Here is a 9,477-nt window from a genome sequence, read left to right on the forward strand (position 1 = left end):
GGGCAAAAGCCAACTCTGGGGTAATAGCTCAGGAATCTCCTTGTACTTGTATATGGGAGAAATTTTCTGCTGGAGTTTCTTGGATGATTAAGCCCTTAATTTACAGGCAATTCTTGTTCATAAATATTAAATGACCATCCAAATAACAAACTTCCCTGCGATGATTTGGTTCTTAATTTAAATAAGCCACTAACTCCTATATCAATAAATCTAATCCAGTGTCTTAAAACAAAAACCCCTTACCTCACAGAAAGCATCCTCAAAGATTTATCTGGGTCCCTTTTAACATCTGATATTTACTTGCTCTGCTCTGCAGAAGCTATTGAACTTGGCTCTATTCATACCGGCGGCTGAGTCAGCTCTTTCCTTACTCAAGACACAGTTGGTCTCCTTTACCACCAGCTAACCTGGCTGCCATCATCAGGAGGGTTGTTTCAGAAGACCTTTTTGGCTCTCCACAAGAATTTTCTAATTCCTGTCTGCCAAGGGAAATGCCTATAGTTGTTCACATATATGCCTAAACATGTACAGGCTGCTCCTCTTAGCTTGCACGAAGCACTAACTGGGTCTGTGGTTAAACGATGGGGAGGGTGGTGGATGCAGGAGGAAAAATTAATAAGGAGGCCTGGAGTGGTGTCCTGGGCTCCACCCCTTCTCTGTGGGCTCTGCTGCGGTGAGGGCTTGGCACAGATGCTCAGCAAGCCCTGAGTCCAGCCCCAAAAGGCTGAAGAAAGCACTTCTGCTTCCAGACCCCTGGGACTGCTCCGCCTCTCTGACACCAGCCTGCAGCGGCTGGCACAGGGCAGAGCGGAGTGCTCCCTGCCTGGCAAGGAGATGTGGCTTTGAAAAGCCATCTGTAAAAGAATGCAAACAGAGCTGCAGGGAACACAGGCTATGCATGGCAGACACGAGTGCTGGTATTTGGGGGCTGGCCAGAGAACCAGGCAGACTGACACGGATCACGAAGAGAGCCCTGGCACAATGTCAACAAGGAGAGGGCCCAGGAGATTCAGAAGCAGACCTGCCTTAAGTATTCCCAGAATCAAAGAGAACAAAATTGCTTTGAGACGTCAAGCCCTCAGGCTGGATGGTACTCCCAAATGTTTGCACATCAAAAATGCTAATGAAAACAGACTTTTCCATGGATAAAACTTTTTTTGCAACGCAACACAGGAGCAGACCTGCAGCAGGTACAGTTGGAGGGCAGCTGTGCACAGCATGGTAACGTGCACTGACATAGCACAGCTCTGCAGTGGGGTTGACTCAGGAAGAACTTGGTCCAAGCCAGATCTTCTATCCTTAACCAGAAATAATCTCTCTGCTGGGAACTCCCCCACTCATCTGACCAGGATATAAACCTACTCCCCATCTGGAATGGGGAAATAATTAAAAAAAAAGCATGTTGTTGTTACTCAGGGTCACTGGAGACTAGCTGCTTGAATCAAGCACAGGCTGAATGCCCTTCCCCAGTGCCTGCATTATCCATTTCCTTCTTGTTGTTTTTCAAACTGCCCCGTGTAATAATGTTAAAGATCAAACCACAAGATCTGCATCGCCCCTTAAGCAAATTACCTTGCAATTCAGGGGCAGGAGAGGAGAGGAGAGCTGGCAGCACTAGATGGCTGTATCACTCCCGATGCTTCTGCTGGGAGCTGCACAGCATTTACCGCTGGCTGTGTTGAAAAAGATTAATTTGTGCTGACAACACCCTACTGGGGCGAAGTGCTAGAAGCCTGTGCTCTCCAGAGGTCTGAAATGCTAGAGGTGTCCTTTAGCATCTGCACTTGGGGAAAAATTCTTTATAAGGTGCTTCAGGGTCTGGGGAAACCATGTGAGCGCAGAGCTCACGTGCAGGCAGGGCTGACACACTTAGGGCTGGTTTTGGCAACCCACAGTTGCACCTCTCAAAGCGAGGAGCTTTTATCTCCTATGAGAGGTTTGCATGGACACAGCTGGTGCCAGCAGTGTAATCTCACCTCTGTGTGCTGGGCATGTGCCTGTGCTTCAACACCAAAGGGCAGTGCTTGACTTAGTCCGTGGCATTTGGAGTTCAGGATGAAGCCCATAAGATTAAATTTAAATATAATACTTACAAAGGCATCTGGAAATCACACAAGTGGATCCTGACCAACAGCTAGGAGAAACCAGGCCCAAATGGTTTTGCTTTGGTTACCAGGACAAGCTGGTCCTGCCCGTGACCAGCACAATACAGCAGTACCGCTCAACACTAGCGTTAACTTTCTGAACTTGAGCTATAACTGGAGAAATAGTCAAAGGAAGGAGGCACAAAGTTAAGCGATGTGTGTTCAGGTGATAAGGAACATCACAGAAGGCAGCAGGCATTTCTCTCTATCAAAATGCCAGTCCATTTAGATGGAAGAAATTCCTAAAACCACACATAATAGCATTGCTGAAAGGCTCCCCAAAAGCCATAAAATGAAGCTGAAATTTGCCATGATACATGGAGCTCAGACCACCTCTCCTTCCAAATGGCTCTGCACCACCTCTCGTTTATTAATGGCTGGAGATGCTGCATTACTTTTTCTTTAAAAAATATTATTTAAATCCTTGCAATATTGGGATACTTGTGATTACAGCAAGAAGTGTGCACCCCAGCAAAGATGTCCGTGTAACACAGAGGACCAGAGGACCACTGTACACAGAAGGACCACGTAAACCTACTCAGTGTCACAAAGGGCTGCCGGCAGAGAGGCGTGCTTGCAGTGTATGGCTTCTTCCCTCCGAGCAAATACACCAAGACCGAGAGAAAAATCTCATACCCTGAAATTCATCTCTGAAGTTCACTTACAATAACTAATTACCTGCTTTAAATTAGAACACTTGAAATGATCTAGCATTATAAGCCTCCCTCAACCTGAGAATAAATATTCATCTTTCCAAGATCGACAGATCACTCCTCCAAGGATGCCATCCCTGTCTTTCATCTGAAACTGCTGCAGAACACAGAACGTTTATTTTCTATTAAAACAATGCAGATTTTTGTAAAGGATAAATACTTTCTTCCTCAAACCCAAACCAAAACTCTCATGGGCTCAAGAAATCTTCTCCAGGCCTCCTTTAATTGTAGGCCTGGACTTGTAGAAATCTTATTAATTCCACAGTGGTAAGGGATAGGTGATTATGCCATCTTTATTTGATTATATTAGTTTGCTCTTCAGTGCCACGACGCTTAACCATTACACAAACAGACAGAGATAAGTTATAATTAATGACTTTGGGAATGTTCTGACGATCGCTTATAATTGGCAGCAACAACAAATAAACTCTGATTCACTTAATTAGGCATTTGATGGATATTATGACTTGTAAAATGTAGCTAAGCTTATTGATAAGGAGCATTTATGAAAAGCAGCTTCTATTTACTAAAGGAGAGGTAGCACTATAAACTCACTGTTAGATCTGTGAGTTTCTCATTAGGATCCGTGCAGTGGAGAGAGAGTTTTCTTTTATTCCTCATAGCAGAACGAACTCTAGGGGGCTGGGCTGTACACCAGGCTGGAGCTGCTGGTCCTGCTACGACGTCTGTGCTCTACGGCTCCTCAGCCCATGCTGACACGGAGCTGGAGACCCTGCTGCATCCTAGGAGCAGCCATGGGGCATCCCTACCGTGGCTGTGCACAGAAGCATCCTCGGAGCCACCTCGCTTTTCGGAGCACAGCAGCCACCAGTGCCCCACACCCCAGGAAGATCTCAAGCTTTCCACGGGAGGAGATAAGCAAAAAAATGTGAACTTGCTTTTTTGCTGTAGTGGTTCAGAGGATCTACAGCACGATGGTAAGGATGCCACAGAGTGTCTGCAAAGATCATGGGCTGCTCATACAAGCACTGATGAAAATTAGCTTAAGATCATGTCCAAAAGTGCTGTTTTCAGACCAGTGTCACAGTAACACCTGCAACCTGATGAGAGAAACGAATGTTTACAGGCCCTCAGAAGAAGGTTACTGCAAAATGCCAGGTATCATGACCCAAGCGTTTTTATTTCAGGTTACTGAAAAATTATCATTTGCACAAGGTCTGGAAACTGGTCTCCCACTGTGCTTTTAATGACAAGGGAATATCATGATTTGGCAATCTAAGCAACTCGTCAGGAGGCTGGGCTCTTAAATGATGTTTAAATTGAATGGTGGGTAAGATGTTCTCCAGAGCATCCTCTATCAGCTTTATGTTTTGAGTTTTGTCAAGCTCAGGATAAAAACTATAATTAATTTCTCCTTCTCAAACCTTTAAATTATAATTAAAGACAACACACATAATAAGAAAGTTTTCTCCTGATATTACATGCAATGTTGGAGTTAATTATTATAATTTTAACTTGGGGTTTTTATCATTCAGCATTTTAATCTCCCAGTTACCCTGAGTGATTGAGGAAAACTGGGAAAAACCTGTATTTGCTTTTTCTCCCCCAAAATGCTTCTATGCACAACTTGAACGCAGCACGCAACTAATTTTAACCAATTTCTTTAATAGGCTACGACTGCAAAATAAACTTTGGTCTGGTTCTCAGGAGGTTTGCTCCCTGTAAGAACTACTCTTGGCAATTTTGGAAAGGTGAAAGACTTTCATACACAAATTGCACGTGCTTATTAGGTGGGGTGCCGTGCAGCCTCCACAGGATGTAGCTTTGCTGGACCGTGCTCAGGAGAGCTCTGCATCCCAACTGCAGTGTTGGGACATCAGTGGAATGACCGCTGCGCCTTGCCAGGGTCTGGGTGTGCTGTGTGCACAGGTTTTAGCCCCAGCAGCTGATGTCCACAAGCAGCAGCTCTCCCTCAGCAGCTCTGTACAAGAGAACATCCTGCTGAGGTCAGGGAGACCACCCAGGGGCTCACATAAAATACCTTCTCAGACTTTGCAGGGTCAAGGTCCAAGTTTCTCCATAAGAGCCACTGAGTCAGTGCCATGCTGCACTGCGCATTTATTGCCTGTACCAGTTTTGATTGCTTTGAAAGCTATTTGGTGGCATGTTGCTGGCATCCTGGCAGTGCCTGTCTCACCAATAAAAGCGACAGCCTTTATTGTTGTGCTATCAAGCAGCTCAGTGGGGTTTGTAGTGCCACAGGCTTTCGACAGCTTATTGTGGGCTTGGATCAAAGGGCTTGGATTCAGATCTTGACTCTGTCATCAAGTCGATGCGCAGCCACAAACAAGCTGCTGAATGTAAGTCACCCAGCCTACTGGCTTCCCTTCTTCCTGCAAAAATAACCCATATTTTGGTGCCGCAGGGGAGAGCTGGATGCGTTAGAGCATCCACAGCTCAGCCTGGCTAACCCAGGTAATGGCAGTGGCTCAAGAGCAGCAGCCCTGCCATTGCCCTGCCTGAGTCCCTAAGAATTTTTAGTGCCTGCATTTTGCTCTCGGTTTCTGTGGTTGTGACAGATCCAGCTGCAGTGCTGATGGAGCTGGAGGGGAGATGAAATAGCCTTGCTCTGGCTCTGCATCAGGAACACAAGTGCTACACAGGGCAGGTGTGGAAAAAATATTTTTCTCCCCTATAAGCTCGTAGATATCACTGATTGACCTCAATTTGCTCAGCCTCCACAAGAGAGCCATGAACACACACTGACTCAGATTGGGCTCTGCGATAACATTCCCTAAAGCCAAAACTGCAGCCTTCCCATCCAACCCGCTGAAGCACACGAGCAATTTCAGGGTCCTCGTGCCTTCCTCCATCTCCCAGGATGGCAAAGTCCTCCCTGCTTAGTCTTTGTTTACCCTGTCCTTCATCAGATGTCCCTCTGCAGACAGGAGGGGAGATGTTTCAGCCCACAGCCCTGTCTTTCTCTGAGCTGAGATCTCCACCTCCAAGCACAGCACTTCTGAAGCACCCAGGTTTCCCTGTCAGAGAAATGGTGCTTGATGCAGTGCCTCCGAAGCGAGCGATTTGTCAAGGTAACTGCAACGGGAGGACACAGCATTGCTAGAAGCTAATGTATTACTGTCCTGATAGATTCGTGCTGTTAAATTGATGGCTGACATTGCCGGACCTCTCGGTGGAGAAACTGCCTGGGCCATCGAAAATGCCGTGGTAAAAATACCAGTATTTATTGCTTACAGGGTGCTTTGTAGCCTCGGAGCTATTTACAAAAATTAACCAGCAGTCCTCCTCCAGTTTCCTTGGTGGCTAGTCTGCATAACTAACATCGCCCTCATCTCACAGATGGTGAAATTTGAAGACTTGATGAACTTAATTTGTAGCACTGGCTGAGCACCCACAGAATGAGCTGAACACACTAAGAGTAACAAGAAACGTGCATCTGAGCCATAAACCTATAAACACTAGGCTACGAGAAGAAGATTGGTCAAAACCAAAACTGATTTATCAATATTTAAGAATATAGAAATATACCTTATTTGTCTATTTTTAAGCCATGATACCATATTGCTACATTAGAAACAAAGAACGATATTTGAACTGCTGAGGTTTCACTTGGTGTCATACCCCAAATCCCATTTCTGATGTCCCAATGACATCTTTGCTCATTAATATCAGGTATCATAGAAATTCAGTCAGTTTCTCAATGGGTGAAAACACAAGCAACACAGTCTTTGGATGCTATTTTAAGTTCGCATTTTTTGGGTGACTTTTGAATCAGTTCTAGAACTTTATATTAGACCATGCGAGACAATCCCTTCCTCCAGAAATGTCCCCATCGGTGTCACATTTGCAAATAACAAATCTATTTTGAAAAGAGATCACAAACAAACATCCTGGCAAAGCACAGCCTCACTTGGCTGCCCAGTAACTCCTTCTATGTATTAAAAAAAATTAATAAAATGGAGTTCTCCCTCTTGTCTCCCAGAACAGCAGCGCAAGGCTGTTTGTCAGCGTTCCTCTCCAATGCCACACTGCAAACTGTGCCGTGCTCCTGGGAACTCCCACACACCAATACAAGTGCTCTTCGTATTATTTAGAAAAATAAGGATGTAATTTCTCCTTCTTGCCCTTCCAGCTGTCAGTACGGCACACTCCAACCACAGAGGCCATTCCCTCCTGCCCTGCGGTGTTCCTTGCCATTAGCAGGTGCTACTGAAACAGCTCTGGGAGCTGCAGTTATCACTGCCTGGCATTTTTCTCTGCTGGTTTGCATTTTCGAATTGCTGTATTCCTAATAAAGGTGAGGCTTTCAAAGCACGCGAAGGGAACACTGTATTCTTCTCCAAGAGATCTTTAAAACAGAAATTGAGTACCTAAAATTCCAGCTGGGCTTTTGCTAAACCTCTGCTCCCCAGGTGAAAGTAAGCAACACAGCATTTTTAACATCTGCAAAGCAAACTACTGGATGGTCCAACCTTCCCTACCTTTAATATTAAATACTGAATTCCCTTAGTCCCCACTCTTGAAAAATGCATCAGGCATATGTCTCTGTTTGCAGAGGACAAAACCCAACCCAGTCAGCCCAGAATAGCTTTGATCTTATTTATTGAAGTTGTCTTTGTGAAATATGTTCCTTTTAAAAGTCAGTTATTAGAAGTTCAGAATAATGAGACCATTAAAATAACTCAGCACAGGCTGGGATCAATTAAAATAAATGGGGAGGAATAAGGACCTGAAGAACAAGTTGCTTCATCAGGGAATTCAGCACTCAGCTGTGCCTACCTTGGCTTCAGCATATACAGCACGTATATTCCTACTGCCTCAACTCAGAGTTGTATATAGCTGAATGTCATGGGTATTGAATCAACTAAAACGTAGTATATAACTTTTTTAAGGTAGAAAGATTGTTTTTAAAAAGCACAGTGTGTTCCATTACACTGACAAGGAATTTAATGGTCTCTTTCTTTTACAGCCAGATATAATTGTTGCATCAGCTCTCCAGGTATATAACACATGCTGAAGTTTATTTTGATCCAGTAAATCAGGTATTTAAGGCTAGACTATTCACAGGGCTGAACATCTTTCAGTGGGATTTGGGGAATTTAACCTCCTTTTGTTGAAAATTGCAGCCAAAGTACTTAACTGGATAGGGATGAACAAGCTTAACTAGAATTTTTTAAGCTCACCAAATCTGCTTTCTTCCCAAAGTAGAACTAAATATAAAGAAGGGGAGACATTGCTGAATAGCTTACATAGGGAGATTTTTATTTTTATTTTTTTCTGAGGAGACACAAACCAACAAAGCAATTATCAGCATGAAGAAGAGATCCAGAAAGAAACACAGCAGCAAGAGAATAAAACTTGGAGGAGCAAATCAGATGCACAGTGTCCCTTGTGGCTTGAAAGTAGGTGGGAGTCCTTTCTTGTTTACATTCCAAATAGAATAACTTTGCAACATTGCTTCAAGATCCAAATCATACTTTCAAAGCTAAGATGCAGCATATCTTTCCAATCTAGAAAAGCAACTGAGAAAATCGTGGTTGAAGCACTCGACAAGGACTCAGAGTCCTGGAGCTGCATACAGGAGAAAGTAAAAGGAGAAAAGACAAGTGGGAGGGCAAGAGCTGCCGGGAGTAGGGAAAAACTAGAAAAACGATGGGACGTGGCATTTTCTTGTGCATTTTTAAGAAGGAATGTTTACTTTTACCACACTTCAGCTTAATCTGAGAAAGTCACTGCTCTCCAGCTGTCCATCTACACCAGGTTTAGGTGAAAGGGCTGCCAGCTTTATTAGTTTTCCTTCAGATTGATTTTTGGTACCTCTGTCTACACACGAACGTCACCTAAGCAGGGACTCTGCATCATGAGAAATTGCATCTCAATAAAAGGCTTCCAGGGAGCAGCAGTTCTCCAAGGCAGGGAGTTATTAATATATTTGAGCAAGCTAGTTAAGCAAGGTAATTAATATATCTCTGCACATTAGGTATGCATGGCCAACTCTGATAGCTGTCAGCAAAACATAATCTAGGTAATTTCTAGCATATAAATTGAATGTATTCTTGAAAAACAATTTCTAATTATGAAGACTAATTAATTTTGGGGAAAAGCTTGCTTTTGTTTAACTGGAACAATAAATTTAATTATGATAGCAAACACCCGGTGGACAAACAGTTCTGAAGAACATCATCTCTGTCCACAAATAATCAGTTTTCTTTTATTTAAAACCTGATCCCGTTATGTTACCAAGAAAAAAATAACTGCTCGTTGCAAACATGAACATGATGATTTCCTGTTATATTTAGGGACACATCTGGCATTAAATACACTTGTGATGGTGCCAGCTGAATGCACACCACAACCTGCCTGATGCTCCGAAGTGTGGGCGAGACATTCGGTACCACAGGAAATTGATAAAAAACAAGTAGCTGGAACAGAAGGTGGTTTATTTAGTTATTTTTGTATTTTATTTATTTTATTTTTTTTATTATCAGCTTCCAGCAGCCTGATTAGCAAATAGAAAGTAGTGGAACAAAATAGGAAAAAAAAAAAAAAAAAAAAAAGTTGAGCTGTGCCAGGCTTTCTCTTTTTCTCCTCAAGACAGCAGTCACCCTTGAAAGCCAGCAAGGTGCAAGTCCCTATCT

The 9,477-nt window shown here is 43.6% G+C and overlaps 1 long non-coding RNA gene across 1 annotated transcript; it reads left to right on the forward strand.

Annotated features, from left to right (window-relative positions):
* The first annotated feature begins 7,607 nt into the window (after positions 1-7,607).
* LOC311441603 lies at positions 7,608-8,733 on the forward strand. Its single transcript, XR_014696093.1, has 4 exons — positions 7,608-7,713; positions 7,809-7,881; positions 8,122-8,241; positions 8,354-8,733. It is a non-coding gene; the product is annotated as an uncharacterized lncRNA (long non-coding RNA).
* The last annotated feature ends 744 nt before the right edge of the window (positions 8,734-9,477 follow it).

This window comes from Aythya ferina, assembly GCF_964211825.1.
Source record: "Aythya ferina genome assembly, chromosome: 9".
Taxonomy (NCBI): domain Eukaryota; kingdom Metazoa; phylum Chordata; class Aves; order Anseriformes; family Anatidae; genus Aythya; species Aythya ferina.